The following is a 27372-nucleotide window of genomic DNA, read 5'->3' as shown; positions in this document are numbered from 1 at the left end:
CTCAGAGTTGTCTCAAATTAAGGAGAGTGGGCTGAACTTTTGTATAGTCGTGCACTGCCTAAGAATGTTTTAGTCAATGTCAGACCGCATATACGACTGAGATCCCACAAGATTACAATGAAGCTGAAAAATTCCTATCGTCTAGTGACATTGTAGCTGTCATAACATCTTAGCATGATGCACTACCTTCTCTATGTTTAGATATGTTTATGTACACAAATACTTACCATTGTGTGACAATTGCCTATAGTATCCAGTACAGTCATATGCTGTACTGGTTTGTAGCCTAGAAGCAATAGGCTATACCAGGTAGCCTAGGTGTATAGTAGATGACACCATCTAGGTTTGTGTACATACGCTCTATGATGTTCACACATGGATGAAATTGTCTAACAGAGCGAGCATTTCTCAGAATGTTTCCCCATCAGTAAGCCACGCATGACTTGTATTTCTACATCAGATACTCATTGACTACTGCCTGTTCTTTGAGGGATGAGAAGGGTGGATAGCCTTGAGTAAAGCAGTTCCCTGTAGCTGAGGGCAGTTTGAAATGAGGGCCATAGCTGTGAAGTCAGTAGCTGATTTTCCCAGAAGTGGGAGGACAGTGTGTTGGCCCTGAAGAGGAGATCTGAGCAGACCACCACAGTATTTACTACAGCCATTATTTATAAAAGAATGCCACCTAATAAATATACAAATAATTGTGTAATTAATAAATCACTATTTTGCAAGCCTCAGTGTAATAATTGATTCAGGCAAAGATCCTTGAGGGCTGTTAAAAACATTCAATAAAAGTTGTTTTTGAACAGGATGCTAACATTCCGTTCTCTAAAATGTCAGTCCACAGATTGCTTGCTAGTTAGAAAACTTAGCATCATTAAAGTGGTTGCACAATATTACCCATGAAGTATTCTTGGTCATTATTAAGTATTCTTGTTAAAAATGCTTAACCTGAAACGGATCAAACCTCTAGACCTAACTTCAAGTCTACAGAAAATACAGAAGATAAAGGAAGAGTTAGATGACATCATGAGGAAACAATCAGATGATACAGAATGTGGGACATTCTACAAGTTACCTGGCCTGGTTTCTTTAACAAGTCAGTATGGGACTAACAGGCCAATGCAAGGTAATAATGGTAGTGCAGTTTTGGGGTTTTTGGTTTTTTTGAGACAAGGGCTTGCTCTGTCACCCAGACTGGAGTGCAGTGGTACGATCATGACTTATTGCCCCCTGGACCTCCCTGGCTGAAGCGATCCTCCCACCTCAGCCTGCCGAGTAGCTGGGACTACAGGCATGCACCACCACATTCAGCTAATTTAAATATTTTTTCTTTTTTTTTGTACAGACGGGGTCTCCCTGTGTTGCCCAGGCTGGTCTCAAACTCCTGGTATCAAGCAATCTTCCTGCCTTGGCCTCCCAAAGTGCTGGAATTACAGGCATGAGCCATAGCGCTTGGCCTGTAGTGTAGTTTTTGATCTCCCTAAATGCTATCTTAAAATCATTATGATAGCAAAGAATCATTATGATGGCAACAGAAAAAATTTCCCAGATTACATTATGAACAAAACGAGGTGACAAGCATCCCCAGGAACACCAGAATGCAAATGGTTGCAATCAAACCATTGACAATGGCCAGACCTTTGTAGGTCCTATATAGGTTTAGCAGCAATACAGAGAAGTAGTGGAAAGAATATAGGAATGTTCTGCTGCGGGGTGTAATCCCAGCACTTCTCTGCTAAAAATACAAAAATTAGCCAACTGTGGTGGTGCACGCCTGCAGTCCCAGTTACTTTGGAGGCTGAAGGGGGAGAATTGCTTGAACCTGGAAGGTGGAGCTTGAAGTCAGCCGAGATGGCCCCATTGTACTCCAGTCTGGACAACAAGGTGAAACTCTGTCTCAAAAAAAAAAAAAAGAATATGGGGATGTTCTGATGGCCCTAAAAGCCGAATTTGCAAATACTCCTGAGCTCAATTACTTACTGTCTCAGTTTCTACCACAGGAGTTACTAGTTACTCCTACCACCAGTTTGCTCACCTGACGGCCTGTCCACTTGGGTCACCACCCTTCAAGATTCTTCCAACTGGCTGCCTTCTTGGTCCCTGGGAAAAACCCACACACGCTCAGCCCACCAAACTCTGGACATACACGCTGTCTGGACTCGCTTTCCTTACTCTGCCATGTCAGGCTGCTACACGAGCCTCCTCTCTACAGGTTTATCCAGGTAGGAGCAGTCATCAGTCTCTGTCCTCATCTACATTCTAAAACTCTTAGGACATGTCAAGCTTTACCAAAAACTCCCTCAAGCTGTACCCCAGAGACAGGATTGGGTAGGTCTATATGTTTCTACAGCTCGGCACCTGGGACAGAAGCAGATGTCAGTCTCTCCATGTGGAAGGAACCTCCGTTATTCTGAGTTATCTTGCGGACCCTCTCGTAGCTTGAGGTGGTAGTGGTAATGTCCATGTCAAAGTGACAAAGTGCTCTCTACCGCAAGATTTTCCTGACATTCTTTTCAAAAACAATCTGCAACCTACTCTCACATAGGTTGGAGGGGGATCATCCAAAGACTTGTTGGTCACCTCACAGATGCATTTTCCAAAATATGTAGAAACAGAAACACCATGTCAAAATATGAATGTGCGAGGTATTAATGGGATACAAATATTCTAGCCTTGTATCTGCCTCTGGGTTGGTTATCCAGTATTTTGTAAACCCAAAGTAACCTTATTTCTCATAGACATGGGTGTTTTTCTAGAAATAATAAAGTCCTTCACACTAACAGGAAATGACACTAGTTGGTCTGATTCACTCAAAGAAATACAAAGCTCCAGAAAAGGTAAATCTGTAGGTAAATATACAATACTAAATAAATATATTTTTTCCTAATGTATTTAAATTACATAAGATTGCATAAAACAACTCATTTTTTGTTTTGTTTTGTTTTTTGTTTTTTGGTTTTTTTGTTTGAGACAGAGTCTTGGTTTTTTGAGACAGAGTCTTGCTTTGTCGCCAGGCTGGAGTTCTGTGGTGCGATCTCAGTTCACTGCAATCTCTGTCTCCCAGGTTCAAGCAATTCTCCTGCCTCAGCCTCCTGAGTAGCAGGGATTACAGGTGTGCACCACCACACTCAGTCAATTTGTGTATTTTTAGTAGAGATGGAGTTTCATCATGTTGGCCAGACTAGTCTCAGACTCATGACCTCAAGTGATCCACCTGCCTCAGCCTCCCAAAGTGCTGGGATTATAGGCATGAGCCACCACACCCGGCCTTACATAAAACAATTCTTATAAAATGATTTTTATGCTATAACATATACAAATATATTATATATATATGAAAATAATAGCAGAGTGTGTGTGGGGGGGAGAAGTGGATGTATATGATATTAGTACAAATTTTTTATATTTTACCAAAGGTAATTAGTAATTACTATGAAGTAGGGAGTGACAGGTTAAGATTCATATAGTAATCCCTAGAGCAACAACTAAGAAAATAACTTTTTTTTTTTTTTTTGAGACGGAGTCTCGCTCTGTCGCCCAGGCTGGAGTGCAGTGACCGGATCTCGGCTCACTGCAAGCTCCGCCTCCCGGGTTTACGCCATTCTCCTGCCTCAGCCTCCCGAGTAGCTGGGACTACAGGCGCCCGCCACCTCACCCGGCTAGTTTTTTTGTACTTTTTAGTAGAGACGGGGTTTCACCGTGTTCGCCAGGATGGTCTCGATCTCCTGACCTCGTGATCCGCCCGTCTCGGCCTCCCAAAGTGCTGGGATTACAGGCTTGAGCCACCGCGCCCGGCCGAAAATAACTCTTAAATATATAGTAAAAGAATTCAACAAAGGAATTTAAAGACAATGTAGGTGATGTGGACAAATTGCTAGAAATAAACAAGTTACCAAAAATGAGTCAAGTAGAGACAGAGAATCTAAATAGAACTATACATAAGTGGGCCGAGCGAGGTGGCTCATGCCTGTAATCCCAGTACTTTGGGAGGCCGGGGTGGGCAGATCACCTGAGGTCAGGAATTTGAGACCAGCCTGGCCAACATGGCGAAACCCTGTCTCTACTAAAAATACAAAAATTAGCTGAGGGTGGTGGCAGGCGCCTGTAATCCCAGCTACTCAGGAGGCTGAGGCACGAGAATTGTTTGAACCAGGGAGGTGGAGGTTGCAGTGAGTTGAGATCACTGCCACTGCACTCCAGTCTGGGTGACAAAGCGAGACTCTGTCTCAACAAAAAAAAAAAAAAAAGAAAATAATAATAATAAAAAGTAAATAGAATTATACATAAGTAAAGACATCTGAATTATGTCAGAAATTTACAAGCTGATCTTAATAGGGCTCAGAATAACAAAGAGATTTTTGAAAAAAAAAAACAGAAGTTGAAATACTTTCACTTTCTGATTTCAGAAATTACTATAAAGCCGCAGTAATCAAGACTGTGTTGGTCAAAGGATACAAAATTTTACAGCCAGGAGGAATAAGCTAAAGAGATCTATTATACAATATAGTGACTATAGCTAATAACAGTGTATTGTATACTTGAAAATTGCTAAGAGAGTAGATTTCAAATATTCTCATCACAAATGATAAGTATGTGTGGTAATGTACATGTTAATGAGCTTGATTTAGCCATTCCACAGTGTGTACATATTTCAAAACATCATGTTGTACAGTATAAATGCACACAATTTTTATTTGTCAATTCAAAAATTTTTTTTAAATACTCTAAAAATAGGTTTAAAAAGACAGCGTGATATTGTCATGAAGACAGATGATGGTACAGAATCAAGAGTCCAGAAATAAACCCTTCCATTTATGGTGAATGAATTTTTGACAAAGGTGCCAAGACAATTCAATGGAGAAAGGATAGTCTTTTCAATGATAGTTGCTGGGACAATTGGATGTCCACATGCAAAAGGATGAATTTGCATTCTTACCTCACACTATACACAAAAATTCACTTGAAATGGGTCAAAGGCCTAAATTTTAGTGCTAAAACTTTTAGAGAAAAATGTAAGAGAAAACTTTGGTGTGATGGTTAATTTTAGGTGTCAACTTGACTAGATGAAGGGATACCTAGAAAACTGGTAAAATATTATTTCTGAGTGTATCCGTGAGGGTGTTTCCAGAGGAGGTTGTTGTGTAGTCAGTGGACTGAGTGGGGGAAGATCACCCTCAATGTGGATGGGCACCATCCAGTTGGCTGGGGGCCCAGATAGAACAAAAAGGCAGAGGAAAGGTGAATTTGTGTTCTCTCTCTCTCTCTGTCTGTCCTGGAGCTGGGACACCTTTCTTCTTCTGCCCTTGGATATCAGAACTCCAGGTTCTCCAGCCTTCAGATTTTGGGACTTGCACCAGCAACCTCCTAGGTTCTTAGGACTTTGACATTGGACCGAGAGTTACACCATTCGATTATCTGGTTCTGTGGCCTTCAGACTTGGACTGAGCCATGTTACCAGCCTCTCTGGTTCTTTAGCTTGCAGGTAGCCTATCATGGGATTTCTAAGGCTCTATAACCACATGAGCAAATTCTCCTAATAAATCCCCTCTTATCTATCTATCTGTTTATCTGTCATTTATCTACCTATCTATCATGTATCTATCCTATTGGCTCTGTCTCTCTGGAGAACCCCAACGAATACAGATTTTGGTATTCAGAAATAGGGCTGTTGCTGTAACATATACCTGAAAATCTGGAAGCTACTTTGAAACTGGGTGATGGGTAGAGGTTGGAAGAACTTGGAGGAGTATCCTAGCAAAAGCCTATATTGCCATGAATAAAGTGTTTAGAGCGATTCTGGTGAGGGCTCAGAAGAAGACAGCAGTCGGGAAAGTCCGAAACTTCTGAAAGATCACTAAGTAGTCATGATCAGAATGTTGGTAGAAATATGAATGGTAAAGGTAATTCTGGTGAGATCTCAGATGGAAATGGGAAACAAGATATGATAAACTGCAATAAAGTCCTTCTTTGTCATAAAATGGCAAATAACTTGGCTGAATTTTACCCATGTCTGAAGGTTTTGTGGAAAGCAGAACTTAAAAACAATGAACTAGGATATGACAGAAGAACATCTAAGTAGCAAAGCATTCAGGGTGTTGTCTGATTGTTGTCTGTTCTTCTAATTGTATATAGTTAAATGCAAGAAGAGACAAATGATTTAAACATGGAATTTTTAATGAAAAGGGAAGAGGAACATAAGGATTTGGAAAACCCTGGCTAAGTAAAGAATCAAAGGCATGTTTAGGAGAGAAAACCAAAAGTGTGGCCAAAGGACCATTTGATAAGGAGATTAATACAGATAAACAGAAGCCAGATGCTATTCATTAAGACAATGGAGAATTAACCTAAAGTCATTATGGTGATCTTTGAGGCTGCCCCTTCCATCACAGTCTCAGAGCACAGGGACCTTGAGGGCAAGGTTTCTAGAAAAAGGACTGTGGGATCTCAGCATTTGCTGCCCTTTGCTACCTCAAGTATCTGCTTCCTGCATTCCAGTGCAGCACTCTTTGGCTGTCCCAGCTATGGCTTAAGCAAGCCCAGGTGCAATTCAACCTGCTATTCTGAAAGATTAAAACATTAAGCCTTGGTTACATCCAGGTGGTGCTAATTGTGCAGCCCCAGAGAATGCAAGAAATGTGGGGCCATGGCTTCCTTTACCTAGATTTCAAAGGATGTCATGGACAGCTTGGGGGCCCAGGTAGTTTAAATTCCATGTTTAAACTCTGTTATAGGGGCAGAGCTACCACAGAGAGCTTCCACTAGTGTTACGGCCTTTCTGCTCCTTAGCTCAGCTAAGTCTGAGTTCTTGTCTCACAAGCAGGAAGAATTAGGCACGCGAATGCCCGAGAGTGAGTGGAGTAGAATTTATTAAGCAAAAGGAAAACTCTCAGCAGAGAGGGGATGTCGGAGGGTGGAGGTTTCCCTATCTGAAGGCGGGAAAAGTCCCCCATGTGGCTGGATCCAGGACCTTTTATGGACTCAGAATGGGGAGGGCATGTTGATTGGTTTGTGAGTATGCAAAAAAGGTTAAAGCGAAGACACCATTCAAAGGTGGGCATGACTGTAGAAAACCAGTTAGGAAAGGGTAGGTATAGGTAAAATAGGTAAAGGGAGGGGATCGATCAGAGGAAAGTGTGCCAAACAGGAAGACAAGTTATCAGTCCAGTCTGAGGATTTAACTTGTAGCTTGGCTTTCAGGCTTTAAACTGTCTTTGGCTTGGAGTTGGTGTTTCACTGGCTACCCACCCCATCTGCCTAGGCATTTGGCTGCCTCCTCTTGCTATCACTAGGACAATGCCAGTGGAACTGTGGGCTCAGGGCCGCTGCAGAGACCCCAGAAATGTAGACTCACCAATATGCAGTCCTAGCCTGTGAAAGCTGCATTCACAAGTCTTCAACCCATGAAAACTGCTGCATGGGCTGAGTCCAGCAAAGTCATGGGGGAGTGGCTGCCTGAGGTCTTGGAAGCACATAGCCCACTCTAGTATGCCCAAAAGGTGGGACATAGAGTCAAGGAAGATTGTTCTGGAGCCTTACGATTTGATGTTGTTCACTCTGTTGGGTTCTGAACATATTGGGGATCAGTTACCCCTTTCTTCTTGTCTGTTACTTCCTTTTAGACTGGGAATGTCTATCCTATGCCTGTCCCGCCACTGTATTTTGGAAGTAGATAACCTGATTTCACAAGCTTATGGCTGGAGGGAATTTGTCTCAGAATAAATCGTGCCTTGAGTCTCACCCATGTATGATTTAGATGAGATTCTAGATTTTGGACTTATGTGTTGGTGCTAAAATAGTTAAGATTTCGGGGTCTATTGGGATGGAATGAATGTGTTTTGCATATGAGAAGAATGTGAGTTTTGGGGGGTAATGAGTGGAACGCTATGGTTTGAATGTTTGACCCCTCCAAAGCTCATGTTGCAATTTAATTGCCATTGTAATGGAACTGGGAAATGGGACCTTTCAAAGGGGATTAGGTTGTGGGGGCTCTGCCCTCATGGGTGGGTTTAATGTCTTTAAAATGAGACTTTCTGGAGTGGGTTCTCTCTTTTTTTCCTGCTCTTGTGCCACATGAATAACAGTGTTCCTCCCCTCTGGAGGATACAACATTTAAGGTGTTATCTTGGAAGCAGAGGCTGGGCCCTGGCCAGATGCCAAACTTTCTGGTGCCTTGATCTTGGACTTTCCAGCCTCCAAAACTGTAAGACATAAATTTCTGTTCTTCATAAATTACACAGGTTGGCTGTGCCTGGGACCACAGACACGGGCAAACTTCCAAGCTACCAGCCCAACAGGGGCATAAAATGTTCCCGAGATGACAAAGAAGAGGAGCAGAAGATGCATCGGAAGCATATTAGTACTCAAGATTGGGAAGAGGAAATGATTATGGTGGAAGAAGCAGAGGATGACAAAAAAATGGCTGCTTCAGATTATTGACACAGAGGGTGAGGAGGAAGAAAAAGAGGAGGAGCTGTTGGATGAAAGCTCAGTGGAGAAAATGATGCTCACATTTGAATAGTGAGCATATAAAAACTAAGAATTGCAGATTAAGTTTCCAGACAATCCAGAGAAGTTCATGGAATCCCAACTGGACCTACATGACATCATTCAGAAGATGCACGTGGTGGCCACCATGCCAGACCTGTATCACCTTCTGCTGGAGCTGAATGCTGTGCAGTCACTTCTTGGGTTGCTTGGACACAATAATACAGACGTGTCCATAGCTGGGGTTGATTTGAGTCAGGAATTAACAGATATATAGACATCTTCTATGAGAGTGAAGAGGGAGCAGAAGTACTCATTGATGCTCTGGTGGATGGGTAGGTGACAGCACTGCTGGTGCAGAACGTGGAGCGCCTGGATGAGTCTGTGAAGGAGGAGGCCAATCGTGTCCATAACACTCTTGTTATTGTGGGAAACATGGCTGAGTTCTAGCTGGAGATGTGTACGAGAGGTGCCCAGCAGGGTCTTCCTCAGTGGCTGTTGAAGAGGCTGAAGGCAAAGAAGCCTTTTGATGCCAACAAACTGTATTGCAGTGAAATGCAGGCCATATTGCTCCAGGACAACGATGAAAACAGGAAATTGCTTGGGGAGCTGGATGGAATTGATGCACTTCTTCAGCAGTTATCTGTGTTTAAAAGACACAATCCCAGCACAGCAAAGGAGCAGGAGATGATGGAGAATCCGTTTGATTCACTCTGCTTCTAACTAATGCTCAGTTCCAATCGTGAGCACTTCCTGAAGGGTGAGGGTCTTCAGTTGATGAATCTCATGCTCAGGGAAAAGAAGATCTCACGGAGCAGGGTCCTGAAAGTGCTGATTGCATCCAAGGGCGTCTACAACTGTGGTAAATTTGTTGACATTCTTGGCTTATGAACCATCTTTCCCCTCTTTATGGAATTTCCCAGAAAGATCAAGAAAGTGGGTACCACTGACAGGGAACACAAAGAGCATGTCCGTTCCATTCTGGCTTTCCTTTTGTGGAACCTGAGAGGGCATCAGCGAACCTGGCTTCTGAATAAATTCACTGAAAATGACAGTGAGTAGGCTGACAGACTAATGGAGTTGCATTTTCAATATCTGGGTGCAATGCAGGTGGCAGACAAGAGGAAGGAAGGGGAAAAACATGACATGGTCCAGTGTGGAGAGATCATAGACAGTGACATGGGGGATGAGTTCTACCTCCAGTGCTTGGATGCAGGGCTCTTTGTTCTCCAGTGCATCTGCTGCATTATGGCCAAGATCTGCAATGCCAATGTTCCCCAGATTTGCCCGAGGGTTCACCAGATCCTAAACATGTGAAGATGTTCCATCAAAATTGTCAGGCGTATCATCAAGGGGTATGCAGAGTTCTGGGAGAAGGAGCAAAAGCACATCCTGGGCTTGCTTGAAAACTTCTAGAGGCCTCTTGACCCTGTGCATAATGGACTCTCTCTTGGCTTCCCTTCCAGAGACAGTTTCTAGACAGCTGTGTGTGGCTTTTGGACAAATTAAAGCTAGTTTTGGTTAAAAAATAAATAGAATAAAATAAAGTACATGGTATTCTGTTATAGCATCACAAAATGAACTAAGACGCTTGGTTACCTTGGGTTAGACAAAAATCTCTTAGATATACACAAAACGTGAAAGAACAAATTGATAAATTGGATTTCATCAAAATAATAAAACTTTTGTGCTTTAAATGACACTATTAAGAAAATGAAAAGGGCAGGGCGCAGTGGCTCACGCTTGTAATCCCACCACTTTGGGAGGCTGAGGCAGGTGGATCAACTGAGGTCAGGAGTTCCAGAGCAGCCTGACCAACATAGTGAAACGCTGTCTCTACTAAAAATATAAAAATTAACCAGGCATGGTAGCATGCACCTATAATCCCAGCTACTCAGGAGGCTAAGGCACAAGAATCACTTGAACCTGGGAGGTGGAGGTCGCGGTGAGCCGAGATAGTGCCATTGCACTCCAGCCTGGGCAACAAGAGCAAAACTCCATCTCAAAAAAATAAAGAAAGAAAAAAGAAAAAAAGAAAATGAAAAAATATTTCAAATCATATTTCTGGTAAAGGACTTGTGTCCAGCCAGAATGTACAAAAAGCTCCTACAACTAAATAATAATAAGACAAGCAACTCAATTAAAAAATGGGCAATGGGCCAAAGTTTTGAATGCACATTTGACTAAAGAAGATCTACAAATCTTCTTTGTAGATCTAGAAGATTATCTAGAAGATAATGTAGAACACATGAAAAGGTATTCTACATTATTAATCTTTAGGGAAATGCAAATTAAAACCATAATGAACCACCATTTCATACTCATAGAATGATGGTGAGGATGTGGAAAAACTAGAGCGTTCATACATTGCTGGAGGGAACGTAAAACGGGACAGCCAATTTGAAAAAACAGTTTGGCAGTTTCTTAAAATTACCATAAAATCCAGCAATTTTCTAAATATCTAGAGAGAAATGAAAACATATTATAACATGCAAAAATGTGTACACCAATGTCCATGGGAACATAATTCGTAATAGCCAAAAAATGGAAATAATACAAATGTCCATCAACTGATAAATGGATTAAAAAATGTGTGGGCCAGGCACAGTGGTTCACACCTGTAATCCCAGCATTTTGGGAGGCCGAGGTAGGTGGATAGCTTGAGCCCAGGAGTTCAAAGCTAGCCTGGGCAACATGGCAAAATCCCATCTCTACAAAAAATACAAAAATTAGCTGGGTGGGGTGGTGCGCATCTGTAGTCCCGGCCACGTGCGAGGTTGAGGTGGGAGGATCACTTGAGCCCACGGTGTCCAGGCTGCAGTGAGCCCTGGTTGCACCACTGCACTCCAGCCTGGGCAATGGAGTAAGACTCAGTTTCAATAAATAAATAAATAAATAAATAAATAAATAAATAAATAAATAAAGGACGGAGTACTGATACATGCTGTAACATGGATGAACCTCAAAAACATTACACTAAGGGAAATAAGCCAGATGCAAAAGACCACATGTTATATGATTCCATGTATATGACATAATCAGAATAGAGAAATCTATATGGTCAGAAAGCAATTTAACGGATGCCTGGTGTTGAGGGTAGAGGGTGGGGATTGCAAACAGCATGCACAGTCTTTTTGGAGTGATGGAAATATTCTTTTTTTTTTTTTTTTTTTTTTTTTTTTGAGATGGAGTTTCGTTCTTGTTGCCCGGGCTGGAGTGCAATGGCACGATCTCAGCTCACTGCAACCTCTGCCTCCCAGGTTCAAGCGATTCTCCTGTCTCAACCTCCCAAGTAGCTGGGATTACAGGCATGTGCCAGCACGCTGAGCTAATTTTGTATTTTTAATGGAGACGGGGTTTCTCCATGTTGGTCAGGGTGGTCTCGACCTCCTGACCTCAGGTGATCCACCTGCCTCGGCCTCCCAAAGTGCTGGGATTACAGGCATGAGCCACTGTGCCTGGCCAGAAATATTCTTAAATTGGATTGAGTTGGTAATTTCTCAACTCTATAAATTCACTAAAAATCATTAAATTGTATACTTGAAATAGGTGAATTTTGTGGCATATGAATAGGTCTGTTTTTTTAAAAAAGTCAAAGCAGGCATGATGCTTGCTCACAAGCTGCAAAGTGCCTGGCATTTAACAGAGGAGACAGACACATCTGCAAATAAATGTCATGTTTTGAGTTAATTTTATTTAAAGACATATATTCAATATGCTATGGGGGTTTTTTTTGCTCATTGTTTCATTCCTAATCTCAAAATCCATAATTCTTGGAAAAGACTGTGTTCTGAACTCTCCTGTCATTATTAAGTATATATATATAATGTAAGAGAAGGCAAAATTAGAAAGACTAGATGCAATTCTTGCTTTTGAATAGTTTATATGCAGATATGTAAATAATAAAGCCTTCCTGGTCCTTCTCTCTCTTTCTCTCTTTCTACTTCTGTCCCCCACTTTTTTTCTCCTCCAAGTGGAAGATGCTGAAATCATTGGCTTGACAACGTTTTCTGAGTGGAGTCTGGGAAGGTTTTGCAGAAAACATTAATTTCTGGGTAGAAATTTCTTAGAGTAGAAGAAATTGGTGCTGTGAAGAGAATAAAGCAAATGTTCCAGAAAAGGCAAATAAATATGAGGAAAGAATTTGAGTAGTTGTTAGCCTATGTGTAGAGAAGAACTAATGTATTTGCTTGGCTAAGATTATTACATGACAGATTTTTAAGGAGTATGTGTAGGGTGGAGAGGATAGTTGAAGAAGACCTGAAAATTACCAATTTGAAATTTGGTTGAAACTCTTCACAACTCTCACAGCGCATGGATAAGACTTTAGTTGAAATAGCTTCCAGAATTGGTTTACCGAATTCCTGGAAATGAACTGTTTTAAGAGTTTGTACATTTCAGAAACTCATGGAGTTCAGAATGCCAAGACAAAGGCGTTCAATTGAACAAGGATAAACCAGAGTTTACCACTGGGATTTCCTAGGCTGTTCTGGACAAATTTTTAAATGTTTCAATTTTTATCATAGAATTTCCCTAGAGACATGGAAAAGGAGAAAACCCTTACACAAGACTGTAGTCTTTTCCACCCAAAACAATTTTACACTTGCACTTGGTGAATGAAATGCACTTTCTTGCGACTGCTGAAAGCAAAAGACGACTGTGGCCACATGGGGGCAGCAGACACCGGGTTTTCCAAGCTTGATCGCCAGAAATTTGTGCTAAAAGGAGAAAGATCTTCCACGTTTATTCTCTGGTCTAAATGTCTCTTCCATACTGCCGAACTGTGGGAAATTAATATATTTAAAACACTAACAAAGAAATCTCACGTGCTAACCAGAAGTTGGCAAGGGCTTGCTTTTTTTGTGTTTCTAATGGCTAGTTTCTCACAGGTCATTTCTTGGCTATCAGGATATCCTCTGACAATCATAGTGCCTGGCATCTAATGATAGCTTAGTAAACGTTGGTTATCCTTAGTGTTTTTTGGAAGGTAACTGCTCCAACTCACCAAAACACATTCTCTAAGATCTCAGACGACGGTATCCAGAGAAGGCTGCATCTCTTTAGCTAAGAGTGTTCACATTGTCTAGCAGTCCTACACATTTTCTGCAGTCATGAATTTAGAGACAAGCACCTTGTCAAATCAGTGATTCTGAGAAAAGCATATCCGACACAGTCACTTTCTCTTTACCTGTGTGGTGCTGGAGCAGAAACTGCAATTGGAATTTTGAGGATGGAAGGTGAGCACAGGCGGGGCAAGATGGGATCCCGGGTGTACCACTCCATCCCTCCTGCCTCTTCCCCTAACAGCCAAAGAATCAGGGCCTCATGGATGAGGCGAGGCACTTAGGCTGGCACCACCAGCTGCCTGGCTCTTTAAGCCTCTTGCTGACGCCCCCTGCCTATTCATTTCAACATTTGTTGAATGCCCACTCTTTCTTTTTTTTTTTTTTTTTTTTTTTGAGACGGAGTCTGGCTCTGTCGCCCAGGCTGGAGTGCAGTGGCCGGATCTCAGCTCACTGCAAGCTCCGCCTCCCGGGTTCACGCCATTCTCCTGCCTCAGCCTCCCGAGTAGCTGGGACTACAGGCGCCCGCCACCTCGCCCGGCTAGTTTTTTGTATTTTTTTAGTAGAGACGGGGTTTCACTGTGTTCGCCAGGATGGTCTCGATCTCCTGACCTCGTGATCCGCCCGTCTCGGCCTCCCAAAGTGCTGGGATTACAGGCTTGAGCCACCGCGCCCGGCCGCCGAATGCCCACTCTTTCTTAAGCGATCCTCATACATCGTCTCATTTACCATTTCTCTATGTAGAAAAGCTATTTCATGCCTATGTTTGCAGATGCTGGTCTTTCTGCCTGGAATACCCTTTCCTTCTTCTCAGTCTAATTCCTATGTGTCTTTCCAATCCAGCGCATGGCATGCCCTGTTCTGGAAACCCCACAACAGTTTAGATATAGCCAAAATGGGCTCTTGTAAGCACATGGTCTTACCCTCAGCACAGTGTTAGGATCACAGGCTTGGTCATCTTCCTCTCCCATGAGACCACAAGCTCCCTGTGCTCAGAGCCCTGCCTCATTTGGCCTTGAATCCCCAGAGGCCAGCACAGTTTCTGGCACATTGGAGCCGCTCCAGAAAAGTTTATGGAGTGAGCAAATGAGTCAATCCATTTATCCCTGAATGAGATGTTTCCTTTCCCTTCCTTTCCCCAGTTAAAATGCTTTTTTTTTTTTTAATCTCTCTTAGGAAATTATTTTAAAAATAAGCAGTCAGCTTCTACCTCCTACACAAGGAACATCAGAGAATACCAATGAACCATCATTTACAAGTGGGACTTGCTGAAGAAGGAAGTGTGTAGTATGAACCTCTGTCGATATCCCAGGCGCTGTGGAGTCCTGTGGGGATATGGACCAAGCTCCATGCGTGCGGCTCTGACAGATGCCTTCACATCAGCAGCAGCTGTTAGTGGCATTAAGATGTGAATGGCTTCCAGAAGCCTCTCAGTGTTCTAAGGATACTATTCGTCAATTCTCACAGAATCCTTCAATGATAAGCAAGAGAAATGGGGAATTTTTTTCCTGCCTTCTTCTTTCTCCTGTCTTTCTTTCTTCTTACAGTTGGGGAGTTAGAATTCAGAGAAAGATTAAGCAGATCGCCTAGCATCACTTAAAAGAGAACAGTCAAGCCAGAACTCAGTCTGGTGCTCATTCCACAAAGCTGTGCTTCCTGTAACTTAAACAGGTCTGTGTTTTAATGAATTCATGGCATATGGGCCATAATAATCAAAGCGCCTGGCATTTCCTGGAATTTATGATCTGGTGGGGAATAGGTCATTTTCTACTTTGGAATGAATTTTCACATGCCTAGCTTTGGCGTTGTGAAACCTGACAGAAGTGAACATAGTTTCTGGAATAAGTAATGGTTTTATTTGTTTGTTTGTTTGTTTGGCCTGCTATCTGTATCCATATCTTCTTTTCGTCCTCTCAAACCTCATCCCTACCCATGAACTATTGTCCCAACTTCTCTAGCATTTTAAGAGTCAGTGGCAAGATAGTGTTTTGTTTTGTTTTGTTTTGTTTTTTTACAGAGTCTCACTCTGTCGCCAGGCTGGAGTGCAGTGGTGCAATCTTGGCTCACTGCAACCTCCGCCTCCCTGGTTCAAACGATTCTCCTGCCTCAGCCTCCTGGGTAGCTGGGACTACAGGCGCATGCCACCACGCCCAGCTAATTTTTGTATTTTTTAAGTAGAGACATGGTTTCACCATGTTGGCCAAGATGGTCTCAATCTCCTGACCTCGTGATCCCCCCACCTCGGCCTTCTAAAGTGCTGAGAATACAGGTGTGAGTCACCGCCCAGCCAAGAGGCAGTGGCAAGATAGTGTTCTCAAAGTCTGCGTTGTGGGAGGAGAAAAGTATTTTGATTGCTGTCTTCTCTGTGAAATTCCAGTGACGTTCATAGCCCTTCATCGTCCATCATCCCTGGTGACCTACAGTTGTTGCAAAAAAACAGTTGTCTTTATAGGCAAAGAACTCTCCTCCTGATCTGGATTTGTGTTTCTGATTTCTAAAAAACCTTGTTGATCCAGGTAGCAGTGAAAGTCTGTGAATTCAGAAATGGCCTGACCAATGTACTTTTTTTTTTTTTTTCCGAGACAGGCTGGAGTTCAGTGGTGCGTTCTCCGCTAACTGCAACCTCTACCTCCCAGGTTCAAATGATTCTCCTGCCTCAGCCTCACCAGCAGCTGGGATTACAGGTGTGCACCACCACGCCCAGCTAATTTTTGTATTTTTAGTAGAGACGGGGTTTCATCATGTTGGCCAGGCTGGTCTCAAACTCCTGACCTCAAGTGATCGACCTGCCTTGGCCTCCCACAGTGCTGGGATTACTGGCGTGAGCCCCAGGGCCCGGCCCAATGTGCTCTGTTTTTGACAGAATCTTCCAGAATTGCATTGAGTGTGACAGCAGTAGCTGCTTTCCCAAATTTCTATTTGGTCCCACTTGCTGAGAAAGCTGCCACTGAGTATTTGTTGTGAGCATTTAAATCTCACTAAAGGTTATACCAATTAATGCCAATGAACTTAAGTAAATGTCTATGCCACTGATATTGATGCTTGTGCTGTGTTTCTAAAATGAATTGAAGTTTCCCCAAAGCCTGACCTTCTCTTCTCCAGCAAATCCTTGGTTGCAGTGGATGGCAGTAATTTTTTTAAGGGCATTAAATTAAGTTTCTCAGCAGTGCCTTTTAAAGGAAAGTTTTCCATGCTTTTTTTTTTCTAATATCTTATATGTTCAGTTCTTACTGGCTTACAAGAACTCTTTAAAAAATGGAGTCCCTGAATACTTCTGTGAAATGCATTCTTTTCTGAGACAGACTGTCATGGGAGCTATTTAGAGCCTACATCATTTAGTTTGAGAGCTGAATGATGCACTTTTCCAAGCATATTCTTAACTCAAACAACAAAAGACTTCAAATTTGCCGAGTATTTCCAGACCCAGGGAATGTCAGGGAACCATAGATTGTCAGGGTCTTCTATTGCCCTAGCAGCTCCCTAGAAGCAACACTAGAATTTCTAAAAGGGAGCCTCAGCATGCTAAAGCCATTGGCATGACCCTGGGTTCACTGGCATCCAGGAAGCTCCTTTTCTCTGTGTTGAAGTTCCCCTGTAATACACCCAGGTTAAAATATTTGGAATACCTAACCCTATATAATGAGGAAACCTCTAAGTTTCAAAGATCCCAGTTCAAATCTAAACACTTGGAAAGCTCGGCAATAAGTTTCCTGGGTTTGGAATTCATTGCAGATGTGCAAGACTCAGGGTCCATAGGGGGCACACGAAAAGACTCGGTGTCTCTGTCACTGAGACAGAGGCTGGGGGAGAAAAGAGACACACTTTCCCAGAAACTCAGTGGGGGCAGGTGCACAGTATCTATGCTGGATCTCATGAGCAAGCATGGGACAAGACTGTTCCCATGGTAATTCCCCAAGGTTAACCAGCTGTGACAGGGGAAAGTGGTAGCCGCATGATTCATGAATGTGTATAACTGAACTGTCCCAGGCTAGGTTCATGGGTCAAATAGGAGACCAGTGTCTGAGGTCAGGTTTCAGGCTGCTGCATGTGCTGGCCTCTAAGCAGAAGGAAAGGGAAACAGTAAATGTCACCTTGAATGATACCCCCCATGCTTGATTCGACACCAGTTAGGAAGGGAATTGGTAGGGGCCTATGATGAAAAACTGTTTGGTTTCTTTCCCTTTCTCTCTGCTGTCACATGAGACTAGACCAGGAGAAAACAAAAAGCTCATAATTTTATTTGGCCTTCATTGAGTGTAGGCTGGTATCATTTCATTTGTTTGGATCTTACAGGGGTTCTCAGATTCACCACCTATTTACTGGGTTTATAAGCTGATTATTTTAAAATTTGAATGATGGATGGGAACATTCCACGGCTTATTGTGGGAGGGAGAATATAGCCAAAGAAACAATGACCTATGGTGTAAGACCATAGGCATGTCAAAATCAGAATCTGTACCAATTCAAGTAACTTCCTCCTGAATCTCAGATTACCTTGGGAAAGTGTATGATTTTTTTGTACTAGCATTTCAAAACATTTAAGCTTCCGTAATGACGGCTTGATTTAATTCCAAACGCATTACCTCCTACAGATACAACATGAGAGCAGAAATCGACTTTGTAAATAGCGTGGATCAAATGAGGCCCAGTGACTTGCACAATCCACTAAGTGGCAAAACCAAGACTAGAATATCAGAATGTACAGCTTTGTCTTTTGAGCAAGATTGCCTTTGTTTTTACCAAACGAATTTTGAGGCCATGCATTTGTTGAATGAATTCTACTTTAGATTCATTCAGTACAATATTTTGCTCCTTTTCTTACAAAAACTAGTACAACAAAGAAGTGTTGAAATTCCATTTGCTACTCGGTTATGAAGTGATACATGTTATATCACATGAAGCACATACAAAATTAAATAAGTCACTTTTGTGTGCTTTTACAGTGTTAGGTTTATAAATCTTATCTTAGTGGAATAGACTTTGTTTATAAATGTTCTTGAAATTTCATTGTGTAAATCTAGTTTTATTATAAGAAACTACCATTCAAGCCAGTAGCCAAAAATCTTGCTTTCCTATACCTATAAGCATAGGCTTAGAATAAACTGAAACCAGATTGAGGCGGGCTTATCAACTGAATTTCAAGAGGCATTGCAGGTGAAATTTTAATGTTTTTATTTTAACAAGCAGTTAAGTTAGTGAATTCCTTACTCTTAAACAGATTCTGTTAAGAAGGACATATTACTTGAGATTGTTTAATCCAGCAAAAGTTTTACCCTATATTTTTAGCTAGTCCCACAGTTGATAGGGAAAGGTCCTGGTTTATAATATGAGACAATTCCTTTTTTTCTTTTTGTTTATTTTTGGATTTTATTTTTAAGTAATAATATTTTTGCTTGTATGGGAACTGTAGACTGTCCTTTATCCTTTCTCAAAGAATAAAAGTCCTACTCATTTTCCATAACTGTGTTTCAATATCAGTTTCTTTGTGAAGTATTATTGATTTCTAACCCCTTCACAGGTTCTAGAATACATTCCTTCCCCTTCAGTATTCTCAAGAGGCATCTATTCTGACAGTTAATTCTACCCTCTGAGATCATTTATTTGTTGAGCACCTACTACGTACCAGGCACTGGTCTAAGCTTAGGGATAGATAGAACAGTGAACAAAATAGATAAAGTCTCCAGTCTCATGGAGGTTATTACTCTAGTGGGTGGATATGACAATAAATGAATACGTATTGGGAGGAAGAAAAAGCGAGGGAAGGGAGTTAACGAGTGCCAGGGAGAGGTGGGTTACTATTTTGTATTGAGTGGTTGGAGGATGCCTCACTGGGAAAGTGACATTTGAGCAGAAACCTTAAGGAAGGGGGGGGGGTGTGAGCTAGGCAGATATTTTGGGGAAGAGAATTCTGAGCAGAGGGAGTAACAATACAAAAGACTGTGCTTGGCCCATTTGAGGAATAGCAAGGACAGTGATGTGGAGTAAGTGAGGAGAAAGGCATAAGGGGATAGGATCAGGCTCTGAAAAGCACTTGGATTTTTACTCTGAGTGGGAAGTGAAGTCATTGGGAGGTGTTCAGCCATGGAGTGATGGGGCTGCAGTGCTGAGAATAGACCGTTGACTGGTGAAGGGAGAAGAGAATGATGGCTTGCACTGGAAAGTGGAAAGAAGTGGTTATACTCTAGATATATTTTGAAGTGAGAACATAATTGCAGAATTGATGGATTGGACATGGGTGTCGGAAGTCAAGGATGCCTCCAATGATTCTGCCTTGAGCAGGTGGAAAAATGGAGTTTCCAGATACCAACATGGGGTAGGTGGTGCAAGAAACAGGCAAGGGGGGCAAGATTAGGAGTTTTGCTTTGGGACTTGTTAATTACTTTTTTACTTTAAAAATAATTTTTAATTGAAATATCGCATTCTAACAGAAAAGTGCTGATGGAATTTTCACAAAACAACTGCATCTGTAACTTGCATCGAGACTAAGAAATAAAACACTCTAACAGACACAGAGGCAGAGATTACAAGTAGGCATCTTGGATAGACAAGTCTATAGTCCAGGGGAGATATACACGTGGGATTTGTCAGCATATAGAAGGCAGTTAAAGCCATGAAACAAGATGAAATTACCTAGGAAGTAAATGTGGATAGAGAAGAAAAGAGGTCTGAAGACTGAGCTGTGGGACCTTCTAACGTTTAATGGTTGGGGAGATGAAGGGGAAACAGCAAAGGATACTGAGAGGAGCACATGGTGATGTAGGAGACCCAGGAGAGAGTGAGAACAAAGAAACAGTATCTACTAAGTACAGGAACTCTGCCATAAGGATTGGGAATATGCAGTGAACAAGATCCAGGTCCCTTCCCTGCCCTCATGTCAAGTGGGGTAAAACATGATATGTTAAAAAAAAAAAAAAGACATGGAAAAAAATCCTATCGATCTATCTACCTATCTTTCCATATTTTATTATGAAGTATAACACAGACTAAAAAGAAATGTAACTTTTTATTTATTTATTTATTTTATTTTTTATTTTTTTGAGACAGAGTTTCACTCTTGTTGCCCAGGCTGGAGTGCAATGGTGCAATCTTGGCTCACCACAACCTCTGCCTCTCGGGTTCAAGTGATTCTCCTGCTTCAGCCTCCTGAGTAGCTTGGATTACAGGCATGCGCCACCATGCCTGGTTAATTTTGTATTTGTAGTAGAGACAGGGTTTCTCCACGTTAGTTAGGCTGGTCTCAAATTCCCGACCTCAGGTGATTCGCCCACCTCGGCCTCCCAAAGTGCTGGGATTACAGGTGTGAGCCACCGTGCCTGGCCGAGAAATCTAACTTTTGATGGGGGGGATCTGATTTAGTCAGGAATGGCTTCCCTGAGGAAGTAATGTTTAACTTGAAGCTTGATGGATGAAAAGGGATTTTCCAAGATCAAATTTGGGGGATGTATTAGTTTCCCAAGGCTGCTGCAACAAAATACCATAAGCTGAGTGGCTTAAAACACAAGAAATTTATTCTTTCACAGTTCTGGCAGTTAGAAGTCAGAAATCATGGTGCAGCAAGGCCATGCTCTCTGTGACTCTACAGAAGAATTCTTTCTTGCCTCTTCCAGCTCCTGGTAGCTCCAGGCATTTCTTGATTTGTGACAGCATAATTTTAATCTCTGTCTCCACATGGCCTACTTCTCTGTGTGTGTGTCTGTGTCCTCTCCTCTTCTTAAAAGGACATCAATGATTAGGTTTAGGGCCCACCCTAAATCTAAGATGATTTCATCTTGATATCCTTAATTAGTTATGTCTGCAAAGATGCTATTTCCAAATGAGGTCACATTCTTTTTTAAAAACAAATTTTATTGTTTTCAGATACGTGGCATGCAGTCACCAAATGAGGTCACATTCTGGGGTTCTGAGTGGACATGATTTGAGGGTAACACTATTCAACCTCGTACAGGGAATGAACAGAAGAAATAACACGTTTGAAGCAGTAGTGTGTTGGAGCTGACTCAAACCTGCTGTCAAGAGCCAACTGTTAAATTTTCAGCAATTTTGTTATCTGGTTGACATTGGTAACTTGAAATTGATCACAGTGTGAATATTTGCATTGTGGAAATTGGCAAATGCCACAAATCATGTTTGTTTATTTTTCTTCTGGAGAGCCCATTGTTAAACATTTACCAGCACACCACTGGTTTGAAGGCCTTGTATCTGAAAAGACATGTGTCTAGCATGGCTGGCCTATAAGGAAGTGTGGACTGGAGGGGAAGGACAGGCCAGGTCATGTAGGGTCTTGAAGATCACAGTAAGGATTTTAGATATTTTTTTCTTCGAGACAAGGCTTTGATATGTCTCCCAGCCTGGAGTGCAGTGGTGCGATCTTGGTTCACTGCAATCTCCACCTCCTAGGCCTAGTGATCCTCCCACCTCAGCCTCCCGAGTAGCTGAGACTACAGGCACATGCCACCAAGGCCATCTAATTTTTTTTTTCTTTTGTAGAGATGGAGTTTTGCCATGTTGCCTAGGCTGGCCTGGAACTCCTGGGCTCAAGGGGTCTGCTTACCTCAGCCTTCTAAAGTGCTGGGATTACAGGCATTAGCCACCATACCCAGCCAGGATTTTAGATTTTAACCCAAGTGCAACTGGGGGATATCTGAGAGTTTTAATCAGGGGAGTGGCACGGTCAGATGTGTGTCATTGTTCTAATTGTTTATATGCCAGTCTTTCCTAACAGAGAGCAGGTAGGAAATCCTTGACAGGGATTTCATCTTCATTATTTTTTGTTTCTCCCATGAATTTGGCATAGAATAGGAAGTTGATAAATGCTCATCCATCCAGATGCGGTTTTATAAATACTATGCATACTAGTAAAAGCAATGGTTAATGAACCAGCAAAAATGATTGATATGGTTTGGATTTGTGTCCCCACCCAAATCTCATGTGAAATTGTAATTCCCAATGTTGGAGGAGGGACCTGGTGGGAGGTGATTGGATCATGGGGGCATATTGCCCTCTTGCTGTTTTCCTGATAGTGAGTGAGTTTTCACATGATCTGGTTGTTTAAAAGTGTGTAGCACCTCCCCCTTCTCTCTCTCCTGCCCCGGCCATGTGAAGACGTGCCTGCTTCCTCTTTGCCTTCTGCCATGATTGTAGGTTTCCTGAGGCCTCCCCAGAAGCAGAGGCCTGTATAGCCCATAGAACCATGAGCCAAGCAAACCTCTTTTCTTTATAAATTACCCAGTCTCAGATATTTATGGACAGTGTGAGAACGGACTAATACAATGATCAAACATGAAGATATCATGAGGATTCATAAAACGGTTCTATCATTCTGGTACACAATCCATTTAACAGACATGTATTTAGAACCTGCTGTCTATAGGCACCGTGGGGATACAGCAATGAAGAAGACACAGTCCTACTCTCAAGTTGGAATCTTGTGGAGAACACACCAAAGCCTGTCAGAGTCCCTTGTGATAAACTGTATGACAAAGTAAACATGGGCAGGTCTCCTGAATTTCGAGGACTTGGGGAAGCTCCCATGGGAAGCACACTTTTTAGAGATAGTATTGCTGCCTGGAATGATACACTGAGTTCAATATCATCCTCTAAAAATGGTGGTACACAAGCTTGGGGAAATGAGGATCTGAAGGGCTTTGTCCCTTTGAAGTGACCCTCAAAGCTTGTTATACGCTCTACTTGCCCATATTCACTATTGCTATCACTTTTATCCCTTCAGGCTGTGGTAGGCAGAATTCTAAGATGATTCCAATGAACCTTGTCCTTGTATAATCCTCTTCCCTTTGAGTGTGAATATGATAGTGCTCCCGTGCTGACATTATGTTATACAGCAAAAGGGAGATTACCTTGGGTGGGCCTCACCTAATCAGGTGAGCTTATTTTGAAAGCAGAGTGTCCTCTGGCTGCTCCCATAAGAGTAAGTTGGAGATTTCAAGCCCAAGAAGGATTCAGTGCACTGTGGCTGGCTTGAAGATGAAGGGGAGAGTGTGAGAAAGAATGTGAGAACATTTCTAAGAGCAGTGCATGGCCCCCAGCTGAGAACCAGGGAGGAAATAGACTTCAGTCCAACAGCTGTGAGGATCTGAATTCTGCCAACAGTTAGGATTAACTTGGAAGTCAATTCCTTCCCCAGACTCTCCAGACAAGGACCCAGCCAGGCCAACACCTTGATTTCAACCATGTGATACCCTGAGCCAAGAACCGGCCATCCGGTGGCTGACTTCTGACTTACACGCACTGTGAGCTAATACATTAGTGTTGTTTTAAGCTGCTACATTTGTGGTAATTTCTTACCGAACAATGGAAAACGAATGCAAGGGCCTCCACTCTGAAGTGTTGGCTCAGGAAGAGTGAGGACAAAATTTCTTTTACTCCCTCTGCTGAGGTAGGGTGAGAAAAGCTTAGTGTTAGTTAGCAGAGCAGGAGCTGAGCACAAAGAGATGTCTGTGAAGCACCAGAGGCTCCTAAGGGGACAGGAGTGACATTATTACAAGGTGTTATTATATATGATTATGACTTCACAACTGTCCTCTGAATTACAATTACATTTATGGCCTTCTGTGCCAATTCTTACATGGTGTGCTATGATGAATAAGGAGCCTGCAATACCGTGGGCCTCGCAGGCACAGATGCAAATCCTTGTCACCCAGAAGCAAACCACATGAGACATTGCGTCATGTTGTTTCACAATCCAAGGTGCTCTCTTGGAATAACTGTTCTCTTTCTGCAGGTTAGACAGATGCTTTGGAAGGTGTGAGGCCTTGGGCAGGATCCAGAGTTCGATTTGCTATACAGAAGCGGCAGCTTGAGCAACAGACTAGTGACAAAAAAGAATTGCAATGTTTCTAGAAGTTTCTAAACTGTGCAAGGGGAGTAGTGTGGCCTTTGTGTGACTGTATCTCAAAAGAGGATTTCTAATGTGGTGAGACATGGTAATGGCTTCCTTTACTTTTTAGGTATTGATATAGCTGATTTTATGAAGCCTGTTCTGATGTATGGAGCAGACGAATGATAGGGGGCTCATGGCGGCACTTGGAGTTTGTTTTTGGAGGTTCATTTCCTTCAGATTCCTCCTTAAGATGAGTTCTGACTCAGATTTTGTACTACCCAGCTACTCTCCTTTACCTAAAGTTGGGTGTCTTTAGGAGTAATCAATCTTACTTGATTCTATGTAAAATCAATGCATTCTGGGGGATACAGATGATAGGGAATGGCTTATAGGGAATCTTTAGAGGAAATAGAAGCATCTGCTCCTTCTCCCACACAGATATCCTTGAAATAACATAATGATAATACCTTTTCTTTATATAGTGCTGTCATTCTTTTTCTTTTCTTTTTGAGATGGAATCTTACCCTGTCCCCAAAGCTGGAGTGCAGTGGCGTGATCTTAGCTCACTGCAACCTCTGCTTCCTGGATTCTAGCAATTCTCCTGCCTCAGCCTCCTGAGTAGCTGGGATTACAGGCGCCTGCCACCACGTCTGGCTAATTTTTGTATTTTTGGTAGAGATGGGGTTTCACCATGTTGTTCAGTCTGATCTCAAACTCCTGACCTCAGGTGATCCACCTGCCTTGGCCTCCCAAAGTGCTGGGATAACAGGCATGAGCCACCGCGTCCAGCCTATATAGCACTATCACTCTTTCAAACAGCACATGCATGGGTGAATCAAAAGCAATTATTATCCCCATTTCACACAAATGGTGAAGATCAATAAGTTTCTGTTGAGAAAAAACAGATCAGATCAAATATCTGAAACTCGATATATAAATGAGAATAGAATTATAAGAGCAGAGTACTGAGTAACAGTGACAATGTCAATGACGATGATGATGATTTTGGAAGAGGGTTGGAATGAGAGGAACCTTGCTGGTTGTTTAATATGGATCTTGACTTAGAAATTTTTGTTTATTTGTTTTTGTAACTTCTAGGGTAGGCTTGAAAAGGAAGCTATCTCCTACTTGATAAAGATACATTCAAAGGGGAAAAATGAGTTTTGTTAACTCAAAATATTTCTTGCAAAAAATATTTCATGGTAGGTACAAATCAATTTTTCTTTAGAAGTGACTTCTTCAATATCGTTTGTTTTACAATTGTTTTCACATATTTTTGCCTTTTTAAGTTTTAAGGAAGAGCCCTTTTAATCAATTTACAGCAATATTCTTTTTTTTTTTTTTTTTTTTTTGAGACAGAGTCTCATTCTGTCGCCCAGGCTGGAGTGCAGTGGCGCGATCTCGGCTCACTGCAACCTCTGCCTCCCGGTTTCAAGCAATTCCGCTGCCTCAGCCTCCCGAGGTAGCTGGGATTACAGGCGCATGCCACCACGCCCAACTAGTTTTTGTATTTTTAGTAGAGACGGGACTTCACCATGTTGGCTAGGATGGTCTTGATCTCTTGACCTTGTGATCTGCCCGCCTCCGCCTCCCAAAGTGCTGGGATTACAGGTATGAGCCACCGGGCCCAGCCAGCAATATTCTTTTGTTCATTACTTGATGTGAGACATACCTGGGGAACACATGGGCAGGGACAAGTTGATGAACCTCATGAAAATGCTCCCTTATCAGGCTAGTATCCTGGTACACCTTGGAAAGGGAAGGGGTACAAGACCAGCTCCTTTCAAACTTATTTGTACTTTTCTAAAGTACTTGTTATAAATGCACTAAAACTTCAGTGGATATAGCTGTCATAAAATATTCTTAAGACTCAGAGTAATAAATCATGGATATGTAGAAACAGAAGAAGTACCTATATAGTGTCTTCAAATAGTCATGGACAAAATCACACATTTGCTTAAATACCACACACTTGATAGTTCATCAACAAATAATTATTGAGCCACATATACAGATAAGGTCCCAGCCACCATGGTTACATTCTAGTTGGTGGGGGGGATGCAGAAATTTAAGAAGTGAAAATTAAATAAGATAATTTGGACAGATGTGGTAGCTCATGCCTGTAATCCCAGCACTTTGGGAGGCCGAGGCGGGTGGATCATCTGAGGTCAGGAGTTTGAGAGCAGCCTGCCCAACATGGTGAAACCCTGTCTCTACTAAAAAACAAAAACAAAAACAAAAAATTAGCCAGGCACAGTAGCGTGTGCCTGTAATCTCAACTACTCGGGAGGCTGAGGCAGGAGAATCGCTTGAACCCTGGAGGTGGAGGTTGCGGTGAGTCAAGATTGTGCCACTGCGCTCTATCCTGGGCAAGACAGAGGGAGACTCTGTCTCAAAAAAAAAAAAAAAAAAAGATAATTCAAGGTAGTAAAGGAGATCGGAATATGTCACTCCTAAATATGCTACCTCAGCTTAAAGATGATTTTGAGCTGAAGTCAATTAAGAAACAGTAGACACAAAAGAAACTCTCTGCCGGTTGTCTTTCTACCTAGAAGCAGGACAAAAATTTCCATTTATAATGGTGTGTCCCTCTCTTGTACTAAGGAAAGAACTACTCTTATCACTAAAGACACCACCAACCTCAGTCTGCACACCAAACCTTACTAAACATCTTTTATCTACTATTAGTTTCCTCCATATATTTACCCTCCCATAATTTAACTGCTCCTAGAAGCCCAAATCCCTCTTCCTTGGTCTAGTCATGTCTCCATAATTTATCATACTTTTTATTTTTTATTTATTTTTTATTATTTTTAATTAATTTATTTATTCATTTTGAGACAGAATCTCACTCTGATGCCCAGGCTGGAGTGTAGTGGCATAACCTCAGCTCACTGCAACCTCCGCCTCCCGGGTTCAAGCAATTCTCCTCCTTCAGCCTCCCAAGTAGCTGGGATTACAGGTATGCACCACCATGCCCGGCTA

General features: G+C 42.1%; 1 protein-coding gene and 1 pseudogene across 1 annotated transcript in view; both read left to right on the top strand.

Annotated features, from left to right (window-relative positions):
- Positions 1-27372, top strand: part of SLC9A7 (solute carrier family 9 member A7) — a 1149612-nt gene that overhangs the window by 319064 nt on the left and 803176 nt on the right. The window lies entirely within an intron of this gene.
- Positions 8537-9903, top strand: LOC126945753 (beta-catenin-like protein 1; annotated as a pseudogene).

Source organism: Macaca thibetana, chromosome X (genome assembly GCF_024542745.1).
Source record: "Macaca thibetana thibetana isolate TM-01 chromosome X, ASM2454274v1, whole genome shotgun sequence".
Taxonomy (NCBI): Eukaryota; Metazoa; Chordata; class Mammalia; order Primates; family Cercopithecidae; genus Macaca; species Macaca thibetana.
This window is presented reverse-complemented; position numbering and strand designations above follow the sequence as displayed.